Below are 15,103 nucleotides of genomic sequence, written 5' to 3' on the forward strand. Positions count from 1 at the left end.
CTGGGTACTGTCTCCGACCATACAATAACTACTTGTGAGAAAAACGCGGGGAACTTATCAATATCCGCTAGCATAAGCGTAAGAAGCTCCGTCATCTGTATTGAGCACAAATCGTTGCCCCCCGCATGAAAAACCAAAACGACTGGTCCGACAGCGGTTCTTGATATATTCACAACTTCCGGAAGCACTTGTGACCACGTAAGCCCCAGGATGCCTCTCCAATTCACTTTCGCATTAACAAAACCGAGTGATTTACCACCAGGACGTATCTCGGCCCTCTGCCCAGCCCAATAAACATAAGAGTGTCCCAGGACCCAAACACTTGGCCTGGAACAACCTGAAACAAGAAAATACTAAAAGTCAGATGCAAATAACGGTTATCAAAGCGTAAGCAGTTCAGGCCTGATATAACGAAAGAAACACCCCGAGCGCCATCTGCCAACCCTCCTAATGTCCACATTCATTATGCCTGCGCGTGCGGCTTCTGTAGCTGCGCCAATTCTAAACGAATGGGTACCAAACTCACCCGGAGGGAGACCCAAGAAAATCAAAATCCGTCGCAAAACCGCCAAAAACTGGAATCTAGTCAACGGGGACCCGTCAGCATGCGCAAAAAACGAAGGACTTTCAGGGCGAACAGCCAAATAATCAGAAACTAATTTGATAGGGCAAATAGGGCCAGTAATAGAAAACAGGGGGAACCACAACCCACTACCCGTCGGGTCCGTCTTCGAACGCCGAATACGAATGCGTATACCGCCGTTGCAAAAAGCGACATCGTTATCTTGCAGTCCCCCAGGAACCCGCGCCAAAGGGGCCGCCAGCTCACTAACCCGCAGGGCCCCGAAAAATGCAATCCCGAATGCAGCAGCAAATAAAATCGCTTCAAAAGGTGAACTACAAATCGAATTAGTATTTACTATAAGACGCTGCAAAAGCGAAAAAGAAATTGGACGCCTAAGCAACTTCTGCTCCCTTAATCTTTCCCAACCCTTTAAAGCCTGGCACAAAATAAAACATTTTGTACCATCCTCCCATCCGCGCAGTTTAAAATGAAAGGCCAAACCTGACAGCCTATTCTTAGCCAAAGCCGCTGACGAACCAGCGGCATGGAGCTGCTGCAAGTAACGCTCCAAGGCCTCAATCCTGGCTGAGCTAGATGAAGCAACTGGCAGATTACCTGCACAAACACACCACTCTTGCCAAGCCTTACCGTACGCCGTCCATGTTGATGAAGCTATGGAGGCACAAACCAGCGGCATCAGGGGGCCTCCGGCACCTCCCAGAGGTAGTCCGGGCACGTTGCTCCTTGCTGACTGACCAATGGAGCAAGCTCCCGGAATTTCTGGAAATCAAAACGTGAAAGCGCATCAGCCATATTATTCTTTATACCCGGCACGTGCCAAGCACGAACCCAAATATTAAGGGACAAGCATCTCAACACCAAGAAACAAATCAGCTTCACAACCGGAAGTGAAGAAGACAACAAATGATTCACAGCGTGGACAACACTTTCATTGTCGGACCAGAAACAAACTCGAGAATTGGCCAATTCCTCACCCCAAATAACAACCGCCACCACCAATGTAAAGAGCTCGAGCAGCGTGAGTTTTTTTTGTCCATTCACATTCAATCCATCTGGATGGCCAACGCTCAGCACACCACTGGTCCCGAAAAATAACTCCAAAACCAACAGAGTCGGCCGCGTCAGCAAACAGAGGGAGGTCCTGACACGAACGCTCCTCGCCTTGGAAGCAAGTGCGACTATTATATTGCAACAAAAAACTCCTCCACACTTGTAAGTCCGCCCTTAACGGGAGGCCTATTCGAATCCTATGGTGTGAAAGCTGAACACCTCGCATGGCCATGGCCAGTCGCCTGGAAAAAATCCTGCCCATCGGCATAATGCGGCACGCAAAAGCCAAAGACCCCAGGAGGGACTGCATCTGTGCCAACGTAACTTTCTTAAGGGAAAGGAAACCATCTATCAAACCTAGAAGCTTATCAATTTTTTCAACAGGTAAACGGAAAACCATGTCCATGGTATCAATTTCAATGCCTAAAAATGAAAGGCACGAAAGAGGACCCACAGTTTTTTCCTAAGATAATGGGACACCAAAAACGCCCATTAACTCCTTAAACCTCATCAGAACATTGCTGCACCTGTCCGAACCTGCTGGAACGACAAACAAGAAGTCATCCAAGTAGTGAGTGACCAACTTAGAGCCTGAATCATCTTTAATGACCCATTCCAGGAAACTGCTGAAAAGCTCAAAATGCCTGCATGAAATTGCACACCCCATGGGCAGACAAGTATTATAATAATAAGCCCCATCGACGACACAACCCAAAAGGTGATGGAAATCCGGATGTACAGGCAAAAGGCGGAAAGCGGACTTGATGTCTGATTTTAGCCATTAGCGCACCACGCCCGGCTTGCTGAACCATCAAAACTGCATGATCAAAAGAGGCATAAACCACCGAAGACGCTTCCTCACTAATTCCGTCATTTACGGATGAGCCTCGGGGATGAGATAAGTGGTGGATCAACCTGTATTCTCCAGGCTCCTTCTTAGGGACTACACCCAAAGGGGATACCCTAAGGTTGGAGAAAGGGAGTGAAGCAAAAGGCCCTTCCATGCGACCAAGGGACAACTCCTTTCGCTATTTTTTTAAACAACACATGGAAGCTCTCTGGCCGATTTCAGGTTAGAGGAAAACGACGGGGTCACAGAATACCGAAAAGGTATGAAAAATCCGAACGTGAAACCAACCCGCAGCTGCCACTTTATTGTGGTACCTGCTTAGCCACGGCTCCATCGCGGAGACGTTCACCGGGGTCCTTAATTTCTTGTTGTGGGGTTGACCTACTGGAGGTGGCTTTTTGAGCAGGGCGGGAGCACTTAACGAGTGCATGTGGGCCTACCACATGCCGAGCATTCATGCTTGTATTTACATAATCCGAAGTACCTGCAGTGGCCGTCATTAAACAGCCAGCAGGTGCCAGGCCTGCGGGCCGAAACTGGCCCCGAGCCAGGCTGCTGGCCCGGGGCCCCGGAATGTCCTTTGGGCCATCATAAGGCGCAGCCATGAATCTGTGGCTTTAACACCCCTACCAAGTTGCGGATTAAGAGCAAGGCGACGCCGGAAATCCTCATCATATCTCCACCAAGCGGAACCGCCATGCGTCTTAAACTAATTATAAATTGTGTCCATGTATAGAAAAAGTTCCGAGCACCGCTCAGGATGCTTTCTACCCATGACACAGCCTAAGACAAAAACCGCTTGAAGACAATTATTTATGGACTTCGCAATCTTAGGACGGCGCTCATACAGCCTGTCCACGGGCCGCTTTTCACGGTCAACCGAGCTTTGTTCTGGCGATAATAAGGACCAAATATCTATATAATCATTGGTCCAGATCTTATTTATGGTCTCCTGATCCAGGTGGGAACCCAAAGGGGCAACACCACAATAGAAAACGTCCCTATGAATATCTGCGCGAACAGGCGGGAGGGGCGAAGGGGACACGCTTTGAGGCAACAGTTTAGGGTTCAAAACCACCTTATCCCCACTTAAAATGCTTCTCAACGTGTCCACTTTAACATACTTGTCCCCCACCCCGCCCCAAGCACCCGAATAATCAAACTCACCAACTGGTGCCTCAGGCTCTAGGATCACCGATGACGTAGGGCCTCCTTGCGCGGCCTGACCTGGCTGTTCATCCCGAGAACGACAAGGTGAATGCCGTCTTGATGCTCGACCACGGGATCCCGAGGATGAAGACGAACGGTATCTCGAGTATCGTGACCGACGACTCCGACGGGAAATGGAACGCCGTCTCCTTCGGTACCTATGCCGGCTACGACGGCTATAAGATCCTCTATCCGAGTCATACGAGGAGGAAGACGACCTGTGATGTCTTCTCCTGCCTCGTCTCAAACGACCCAGGCCTGGCGAGGCCCCGTTGGAGGCTGTAACAGGTGGAACAGAAACAGTGGAAACGGTAGGCATCATCCCTTGCTGGTTTGATAAACCCAGTAACAAAGAGTTACCTGCAGCTGTGGAAATAGCACTAGATTCCGCAGAAACACCTGGCTGCAAAGGGGCAATGGCAGAAGCCAGGAGAGTGTCAGCAGCTTGAGAGGGGTTAAATCCTCCAGCAGGCACCTGGTGCATTATCAGTGACTGGGAAAGGGGGGCTGTGGCGATGTAATCAGAGGGGGGGGGGGATGTTTGACTGCCAGCCATCAGCAGCTGTACATTGGGAAGGGGCTGCAGGACAGCTGTATGCACTAGGGGAAAGTCTGTAGAAGGAGGAAGGGGAGCAAACTGGGGACCTTAATGATTGCTGACTCCCAGAGGCCCCAGGAGCAACCATCTGATTGTCCCCAGACTGAACCACCAGCAGCTGAGGCTGCCTGTGGCTCACACAATGCCCAGCTTCATCCACAGATGAGGAGCTGGCACTGTGAGTACCCCCCATTAATGCAGGCTGTAAATATGGCCGTGGGCAGTAGTGATGTGTCGGTCGCGAACGATCCGACACAAAGATCCGGCTCCCTGCTGTGAACGACAGGAGCCGGATCACTAGTGTGAGCCACTAAAAATATCTAAACGGCTCTTTTCGCCGTCAAACCCCGCCCACCCGCGACTAAACTCCGCCCACTCAGCAGTCTAACTGGCCGTTTGTATGTGGGCGGGGCTTGGCCGCGGGTGGGCGGGGCTTTGGCGGCGGTTCTTTAATCTTAAATATGTGTTCACCTGGGGTGAACACATATATTTAATAAGGAGCCGAGAACGAGCTGAAAGATCCGGCTCTTTTTGGTGAACGGAGCCATAGGAACCGGATCACCAAAAAGAGCCGGACTGCCCATCACTAGTGGGCAGAGCAGGGCAGACGCTGATGTTGTGATTCTGCTGTACGAGGCTGAGGACGCTGGAAGCTGTAACTCCCCCCCCCCCCCCCTGTGAAGTGGCCAAACACTTAGCAGAAGTGTTATTCAAACTTGTCCCGCCCACCCATTGCCCAGCTTGGCTAGGGGGTGGGCCAAAAGCGGGAGGTGTAACCTCCTCAACAAGGTGCAGGTCCTTCCCTGGTTGCTGAATGCTGGAAGGTATCCTCCCATGTTGCCGAGTGGCAGGGCAACGTGATCCTCGGGCCCGAAAGGTAGGCGGGCTCAAATGCTTCGGGGGGCGTGGCTTACGCCCAGACCTCCGGCCTGCTATATCTAATAACAGAGGCACCGGGACAGGAGCAGGCTCTGGCAGGAGTGCTGCAAGCCATTCAGCTCCCTCCCTGCTTACCCTCTCCCTGATAGCAGCTTCCAAGGGCGACGCCATCCTGTAAAGCACAGATAAAGAACAGCGCAGCACAATAGGGGGTGCAGCTCTCGATCGCAGATCAAAGAGGCCGGAAGCACTTCGGTCACAGAAATATATACTCCCAAAGGGGTAGGGGGGAAGGAGGACTGCCTCACATCCGGATCCGGGAAGGGAACAAGCAATGGAGGATTAATCCTTTACGATGCACCAGGGAAAAGAGGGCATAACAAGCCACAACCAGGCTGGCCAGTCAGGGGCTCCCCGTCATATAAAGCCGGGCTCCAACAGTGTGAAGACGTGAGGTCCCAGCCGGGGAGGGGGCAGATCGGAGGTTCCGTCTATGGCCGCCTACCTTTACAGGACTCCCGTCAAGACATGAACCATTGAGAAGCTCTACGGCGAAATGTGCGGCTTCTGGGACGCTGTACTTGATGCAGACATAAGGCTGGAGAGGAGAAGACACGTCAGTATGTAGGAACCTGCATTCTCCTATGTGGACATTTTTACTTTATGAATTTACAAAATTCTTTCCCAAGAATGTATAGAACGCAAAGTTATTAACCCCTTAAGGACCAAGCGTTTGTTTTTGATAGTTTTTTTCCTGCCCTTTTACCAAGAACCATATTTTTTTTTTCTAACAGTCACACGATGGCTTGCTTTTCTGCAGAGAAGTTCTACACACACATACACATACATTATATGTATACACGCACATCTAATCTATAAAGCTGAATGTATGTATGTATGTATGTATGTCCGGGATTGGCATCTGCACCGTCGCAGCTACAGCCACAAAATTTTGCACACTCACACGTCTGGACCCCGAGAGCGTCATAGGCTATGTTATGAGGCGAAATTTTAACCCCGTGCGTTCCAATTTATCAATCATTTTGCCCCTATCTACATAATGGGGAAAAAGTGAAACGAAAAGTGTATCCGCACCGTCGCATTTACAATCACGAAATTTTGCAGACACACCTCATGTGACCCAGGGAACGTCGTACACTGTTTTGACAGGAAAATGTAAACCCATGCTTTACAGTTACTCTCCAAAAAACATGGCTCCATTAAAGTAAATGGAGCCTGGAACTACTGGTTATTAGTAGGAGCTGTGATTGGTTGCTATAGAAAAAAAGACATTCAAAGTATAAGAAGCTTATATGTGAGGTAATAAGATGTCGGTGGGAAGACGGATAATCAAAGACAGACAGAGACAGACAGGGAAAGAGACAGGGAAAAAGACAAACGGTGAAAGAGACAAACGGTGAAAGAGACAAACGGTGAAAGAGACAGACAGGGACAGAGACAGACAGGGACAGGGGCAGAGACAGACAGGGGCAGAGACAGACAGGGGCAGAGACAGACAGGGGCAGAGACAGACAGGGGCAGAGACAGACAGGGGCAGAGACAGACAGGGGCAGAGACAGACAGGGGCAGAGACAGACAGGGGCAGAGACAGACAGGGGCAGAGACAGACAGGGGCAGAGACAGACCGGGGCAGAGACAGACCGGGGCAGAGACAGACCGGGGCAGAGACAGACCGGGGCAGAGACAGACCGGGGCAGAGACAGACCGGGGCAGAGACAGACCGGGGCAGAGACAGACCGGGGCAGAGACAGACCGGGGCAGAGACAGACCGGGGCAGAGACAGACCGGGGCAGAGACAGACCGGGACAGAGACAGACCGGGACAGAGACAGACCGGGACAGAGACAGACCGGGACAGAGACAGACCGGGACAGAGACAGACCGGGGCAGAGACAGACCGGGGCAGAGACAGACCGGGGCAGAGACAGACCGGGGCAGAGACAGACCGGGGCAGAGACAGACCGGGGCAGAGACAGACCGGGACAGAGACAGACCGGGACAGAGACAGACCGGGACAGAGACAGACCGGGACAGAGACAGACCGGGACAGAGACAGACCGGGACAGAGACAGACCGGGACAGAGACAGACCGGGACAGAGACAGACCGGGACAGAGACAGACCGGGACAGAGACAGACCGGGACAGAGACAGACCGGGACAGAGACAGACCGGGACAGAGACAGACCGGGACAGAGACAGACCGGGACAGAGACAGACCGGGACAGAGACAGACCGGGACAGAGACAGACCGGGACAGAGACAGACAGGGACAGAGACAGACCTGGACAGAGACAGACGGAGCACATTACTTGGCCAATTTAGTTAAATCTGTGTGGAATATCTGTGGCGTTGAAATATATGTTGTGAAATGCTTCTATTAGCTTAGTTTTTGCCTTTTAATAATTACATTTCTATCTATGTGTTCTGTGGTGTTTGTGTGCAGAATAAATTTTTGTTAATACATTCTATTTTGTTAACAACAGTTATTAACCTGGACGAAGCCAGGTAGTGTGTGTGTGTATATATATATATATATATATATATATATATATATATATATATATATATATATATATATATATTATACACGCACACAGACACACACACACGCAGTATTGCTGTACATTGTGAAATCTATGAAGTATATGATATTTGAGGCTTTCAGTAGGCCACAGTTATGCAGCAGCACCCCAAAGTGTAAGGCAAGGGGTGACAATGACCACCAGCAGTGACGGCCATCATTTCAAAGCCCTTTAACATTGTTGCGATCAGGTCTAGCTACATAACACAGCCGGCATCTGCAATGTACGGAGCAGGCTCAGATCTGGAGGTGCGGAATATCGAGAGGGTGTTAAAGGGGTTATCTGAAATCTGAGGGGGTAAAAAAAAAGAGACCTCACAAACCAGGTGAGCACAGTCCTCTGTAAAGTATCTGATACAGTTCTCAATGAGAGAATAGGACCGCAGCTCCCAAAATGAATCCTCAATGACTTCAAGCACACACCGCTCCGGAAGGGCCCCGCATACATAGTCATCAATTCCCCAAACTTGTGGGTTACCTTAAGGTGAGAATGTGCATATAATAAGATGGCAGCATAGTGAAGTGTGTGTGGCTGGTGCACCGCGGGCAAATATTACCCACCTATGTGAAATCTGAGGATGACTACAAAACACGTGACCAAAAGAGAGACCGAGCGATGACAGCACCAACGAGGCAATGATGGGCCCTGCACAACCACCACCTTATAATAAGACGATGATGCGGAGATGGGGAGCCGCACATCTTTTTAAATGAAGAAGTTTTTAAATTTAAGGGATTTTCACACTGGGTTTTTTTTTAGCCAAAACTGTCCAAAAATTATGCATTTAGATTGGAAAGTTAAAGAGGTGGTTCACTGCTGTGCAATAGTGGCCACATCCCTGTAAAACTGATAGGGAAGGCTTTTCCTAAATACCTTGTTCAGCCAATTCCACCTGTGAGCGGCGCTATGGAGGTCAGCTCATCACCATGCAGTGACCCCCCCCTAGGCTCTGTGACCTCTGAGGTTCTGGTGATGTTACCTCAACTTCCAGTTGACCTGACATCACCGAGGTGGCCCCAATCTTCCTGAGTCAATTTTGTACAAAAAGGACCTGGCTCGACCACTACTGTCAATAGGTGCTCTGGAGAAAAAATAACAATACAATAGCAAATATACTCCGGCACACTGAAAGAATTATATGAGAGAAATCCAAAATGGTGCTCAAAAATTCATATTTATTATTTTGTATTCTTATAGTGTTCACCGTCGTGGACGGTGAACACTATAAGAATACAAAATAATAAATATGAATTTTCTTCGGCGCTCCATTGGGAGACCCAGACGATTGGTGTATAGCTACTGCCTCCGGAGGCCACACAAAGCATTACACTAAAAAGTGTAAGGCCCCTCCCCTTCTGGCTATACACCCCCAGTGGGATCACTGGCTCTCCAGTTTTCTGCTTTGTGCGAAGGAGGTCAGACATCCACGCATAGCTCCACTGTTTAGTCAGCAGTAGCTGCTGACTATATCGGATGGAAGAAAAGAGGACCCATATAGGGCCCCCAGCATGCTCCCTTCTCACCCCGCTTGTGGTTTGTAAGGTTGAGGTACCTATTGCTGGTACGGAGGCTGGAGCCCACATGCTGTTTTCCTTCCACATCCCCCTGAGGGGCTCTGAGGAAGTGGGATCTTACCGGCCCCAAAGCCCTGAGGCCGGGCTCCATCCACAGACCCATTGAACCTGCTGGATACGGAGCTGGGTACCGTTCAGGGACATGGCCCTGCACCATTCAGGTACTCTGTGTCCCCGTACACACAGGCACAGCACACTCCAGACTTGCTGGGTGTGCTAGTGCGCCGGGGACAGTAAAGGGTTACAGTCACTGCAGCCTAGCTGAGTGACTTTATGTATGGGGAACTACCGCGCCGGACGCTCCGGGAGCGGCGGCGCGGCTGGGACTTGTAGTGCGCCGGGGACTTAGCGCCGACCGCGCTTTTACGGCGGCGGCGCTTATAAATCCAGTCCCCGGCTTTTGCGGCCTAGCTCCGCTTCGTTCCCGCCCCCACCCTGTCAATCAGGGTAGGGGAGAGACGCTGTACAATCAGCAGCGCCGAGGGCTGGAGCCTTATTTACATGCTCCAGCCCTCTCACTGGACACTGGGGGACGCCGGTTTCCCGCTCTGACTTGGGGGCACGCCCACGGCCCGCCCCTACTCACACGAGCTGGAGAGGACGCCGGCAGCCATTCCTGCAGTCCGAGCTGAGAGATCGGACTCTGGGCAACCAGGCACAGGACTAGGGCGACCACACACCCGCTTATAGGCGGGCGGTAAGCGGCACCTGAAGTGCTGACCCCACTAAATACCGCAGTTGTCCATTTGTATTTTTATGCTTACACTGCATAGGTCGCTATTTTTGGCTATATGCCCTCTTAGATGGCGACACATCAGCAGCAGGAAAGCAGGGGTGCTAAGGCACAGGCTTTCTATGCTGCTTGTATTGCATGTGCTGAAGTGTTCATGTGTATTTATGCTTGTATGCTATACACTGCACTGTACGGTCGCTAGTCTGGGCTATTTTCGCCTAGAATGACTAGGCTACAGCAGCAGAAAAGCAGGGGTGCTGAGGCACAGGTTTTTTCTATGCTGCTTGTATTGCAGGGGTTGCAGTGTTCATTTGTACTTATGCTTGTATGCTATACATTGCACTGTATGGTCGATATTCTGGGCTATATTCCCCTAGATGGCTAGTCTACAGCAGCAGAAAAGCAGGGGTGCCAAGGCACAGGCTTTCTATGCTGCTTGTATTGCATGTGCTGCAGTGTTCATTTGTACTTTATGCTTGTATGTTATACATTGCATTGTACGGTCGCCATTCTTGGCTCTATGTCCTAGATGGCTAGTCGGCAGCAGCATATAAGCAACACAGGCTTTCGATGCTGTTTTTACTGCATGTGATACTGTTCCACGGCACTGAACCCCATTGTGTGCAATGCTCCCCTGGAGCACTTGGTCAGCTGGGGTCTCTACTAGATGTGGCCAAAGGAACCACCTGTCAACCCTGTCCAAGGACAGGGATGGAGTTGCAATGGGATAGAGACTTGCAGTCCGGACAGGCCATGGGCAATCTGGATCATTGCTCCCTGGCCACCCTCATTGGGAATAAAATCGGTGCTCCGGGGGGGTCCCAGGAGGCTCTCTGTATGATGAGGCAGACGTAGCTCATCAGGACTTTGATCCTGACAACGCTCTCAATCCGGATACACCGGATGGTGACGCCATAAGGAATGATCCTATAGCGTCCATCAATGGAATGTTGGATCTTTCTCCCTCAGCTCCCCCAGCGGAGGAGTCAGCTTCACAGCAGGAGAAGTCCCATTTCAGTAGCTCAAACGTATATTGAGTATTTTTCTGGCCACGCTGACTTCAGAGAAGCAGTCCAGGAACACCACGCTTACCAGATAAGCGTTTTCTCCAAACGTATTAAGGATACACGTTATCCTTTTCCCCCTGACGTGGTCAAGCGCGGGACCCAGGGTCCAAAGGTGGATTCTCCAATCTCCAGGCTTGCGGCTAGAGCTATAGTTGCAGTGGAGGGACTTCACTTAAAGATGCCAGACAGATGGACTCTGGTTGAAATCTGTCTATGAGGCTATCGGCGTGTCGGTTGCTCAGGCATTTACAGCCGTATGGGCTCCCTAAGCTCTTCAGCTGTTCTTGCACAGCTGGTCTTGAGCATATGTACATTTGTGCTGCAGGGGCGTCCGTAACCTCGCAATGTCTGCATTGCGACTTACCCTATTAATGCTGTCCTGGAAGGACAGTCGAGGTTTCGGTCCTTCCCAAGCTCGGGCAGGTCCCAATTGTCCTCGTCCAAAAGAGCTGAAAAGCCTCAGAGGGGCTCAGTTTCCGGGGGCTCAATCACGCCCAAGGAAGGCAGCCGGAGGAACCGCTACCACGGCGGTCTCCTCATGACTCTCAGCTCTCTCATCTCTCCGCATCCGCGGTTGATAGCAGACTCGCTCGCCTTTGGCGACATTTGGCTGCCACAGGTCACAGACCGGTGGGTGAGGGACATTGTGCCCACGTGCACAGGACAGAGTTCTGTTCTCGTCCTCCGACTCGATTCTTCAGAACGTCCCCACCTCCCCACCGAGCCGATGCTCTTCTGCAGGCAGAAGGAGTGGTAATCCCTGTTCCTCTTCAGGAACAAGACACGGTTTTCCTCCAATCTGGTTGTGGTGCCAAAAAAGGATGGCTCTTTCCGTTCCGTTCTGGACCTAAAACTGCTCAACAAGCACGTGGAGGCCAGGCGGTTCCGGATGTAGCCCTCCGCTCCGTCATTGCCTCAATGTCTCAAGGATATTTCCTAGCATCAATAGACATCAAAGAGGCTTATCTCCACGTGCCGATTGCTACAGAGCACCAATGTTTTCTACGTTTCGTGATGGGAGACGACCATCTTCAGTTCGTAGCTCTGCCATTCGGTCTGGCGACAGCCACACGGGTGTTCACCAAGGTCATGGCGGCAGTGGTAGCAGTCTTGCACTCACAGGGACACTCTGTGATCCCTTACTTGGACGATCTACTTGTCAAGGCACCCTCTCAAGAGGCATGCCAACTCAGCCTGAATGTTGCGCTGGAGACTCTCCAGACGTTCGGGTGGATCATCGACTTCTCAAAGTCAAACCTGTCACCGACCCAATCACTAACGTATCTTGGCATGGAGTTTCATACCCTCTCAGCGCTAGTGAAGCTTCCGCTGGACAAGCAGCGGTCACTACAGACTGGGGTGCAGACTCTCCGTCAAGGTCAGTCGCACTCCTTAAGACGCCTCATGCACTTCCTCGGGAAGATGGTGGCGGCAATGGAGGCGGTTCCGTTTGCGCAGTTTCATCTGCGTCCTCTTTATTGGGACATTCTCCGCCAATGGGACGGGAAGTCAACATCCCTGAACAGGAAAGTATCCTTTTCACAGAAGGACTCTCTGCAATGGTGGCTTCTTCCCACCTCATTATCACAGGGAAGATCCTTCCTACCACCGTCTTGGGCGGTAGTCACGACAGACGCGAGTCGGTCAGGGTGGGGAGCAGTTTTTCTCCACCACAGGGCTCAGGGTACGTGGACTCAGCAGGAGTCCACCCTTCAGATCCATGTTCTGGAAATCAGAGCAGTGTATCTTGCCCTACTAGCCTTCCAGCAGTGGCTGGAAGGAAAGCAGATCCGAATTCAGTCGGACAACTCCACAGCGGTGGCATACATCAATCACCAAGGAGGGACACGCAGTCGGCAAGCCTTCCAGGAAGTCCGGCGGATTCTGATGTGGGTGGAAGCCACGGCCTCCACCGTATCCGCAGTTCACATCCCCGGCGTAGAAAACTGGGAAGCAGACTTCCTCAGCCGCCAGGGCATGGACGCAGGGGAACGGTCCCTTCACCCGGACGTGTTTCAGGAAATCTGTAGCCGCTGGGGAAGGCCGGACGTCGACCTAATGGCGTCCAGGCACAACAACAAGGTCCCAACCTTCATAGCACGGTCTCGCGATCACAGAGCTCTGGCGGCAGACGCCTTAGTGCAAGATTGGTCGCAGTTCCGGCTCCCTTATGTGTTTCCACCTCTGGCACTCTTGCCCAGAGTGCTACGCAAGATCAGATCCGACTGCAGCCGCGTCATACTCGTCGCCCCAGACTGGCCAAGGAGGGCGTGGTATCCGGATCTGTGGCATCTCACGGTCGGCCAACCGTCGGCACTACCAGACCGACCAGACTTACTGTCCCAAGGGCCGTTTTTCCATCGGAATTCTGCGGCCCTGAACCTGACTGTGTGGCCATTGAATCCTGGATCCTAGGGTCTTCAGGATTATCCCAAGGGGTCGTTGCCACCATGAGACAGGCTAGGAAGCCCACGTCCGCTAAGATCTACCACAGAACGTGGAGGATATTCTTATCCTGGTGCTCTGCTCAGGGAGTGTCTCCCTGGCCTTTTGCATTGCCTACCTTTCTTTCTTTCCTGCAATCTGGGTTAGAAAAAGGTTTGTCGCTCGGCTCCCTTAAAGGGCAAGTCTCGGCGCTATCCGTCTTTTTTCAAAAGCGTCTAGCACGACTTCCTAAGGTGCGCACGTTCCTGCAGGGGGTTTGTCATATTGTACCCCCGTACAAGCGGCCGTTAGATCCATGGGATCTGAACAGGGTACTAGTTGCCCTCCAGAAGCCGCCCTTCGAGCCTCTGAGGGAGGTTTCACTTTCTAGACTATCACAGAAAGTGGCTTTTCTGGTAGCGATCACATCTCTTCGGAGAGTGTCTGAGCTGGCAGCGCTGTCATCCAAGGCTCCTTTCCTGGTCTTCCACCAGGACAAGGTAGTGCTGCGTCCCATTCAGGAGTTTCTCCCGAAGGTGGTATCCTCTTTTCATCTTAATCAGGATATCTCTTTGCCTTCTTTTTGTCCTCATGCAGTTCATCGGTATGAGAAGAATTTACATTTGTTAGATCTGGTGAGAGCACTCAGAATCTACATTTCCCGCACGGCGCCCCTGCGCCGCTCCGATGCACTCTTTGTCCTTGTCGCTGGTAAGCGCAAAGAGTCGCAGGCTTCCAAAGCCACCCTGGCTCGATGGATCAAAGAACCAATTCTTGAAGCCTACCGTTCTGCTGGGCTTCCGGTTCCATCAGGGCTGAAGGCCCATTCTACCAGAGCCGTGGGTGCGTCCTGGGCATTGCGACACCAGGCTACGGCTCAACAGGTGTGCCAGGCAGCTACCTGGTCGAGTCTGCACACTTTCACCAAACATTATCAGGTGCATACCTATGCTTCGGCGGTCGCCAGCCTAGGTAGATGAGTCCTGCAGGCGGCAGTTGCCTCCCCGTAGGGGAGGGCTGTCTTCGCAGCTCTAACATGAGGTATTTCTTTACCCACCCAGGGACAGCTTTTGGACGTCCCAATCGTCTGGGTCTCCCAATGGAGCGCCGAAGAAGAAGGGAATTTTGTTACTTACCGTAAATTCCTTTTCTTCTAGCTCCTATTGGGAGACCCAGCACCCGCCCTGTTGTCCTTCGGGATTTTTGGGTTTTTTCGGGTACACATGTTGTTCATGTTGAACGGTTTTTCAGTTCTCCGATGTTACTCGGAGTGAATTTGTTTAACCAAGTTATTGGCTTTCCTCCTTCTTGCTTTTGCACTAAAACTGGTGAGCCAGTGATCCCACTGGGGGTGTATAGCCAGAAGGGGAGGGGCCTTACACTTTTTAGTGTAATGCTTTGTGTGGCCTCCGGAGGCAGTAGCTATACACCAATCGTCTGGGTCTCCCAATAGGAGCTAGAAGAAAAGGAATTTACGGTAAGTAACAAAATTCCCTTCTTTGAGCACCATTTTGGATTTCTCTCATATAA

The 15,103-nt window shown here is 51.5% G+C and overlaps 1 pseudogene; it reads right to left on the bottom strand.

Moving 5' to 3' along the window:
- Positions 1-223: 223 nt before the first annotated feature.
- LOC142246687 (RNA exonuclease 5-like) overlaps positions 224-15,103 on the bottom strand; it is a 48,512-nt pseudogene continuing 33,632 nt past the window's right edge.

The sequence above is a fragment of the Anomaloglossus baeobatrachus genome, chromosome 7 (assembly GCF_048569485.1).
Source record: "Anomaloglossus baeobatrachus isolate aAnoBae1 chromosome 7, aAnoBae1.hap1, whole genome shotgun sequence".
NCBI classification, from domain to species: Eukaryota; Metazoa; Chordata; class Amphibia; order Anura; family Aromobatidae; genus Anomaloglossus; species Anomaloglossus baeobatrachus.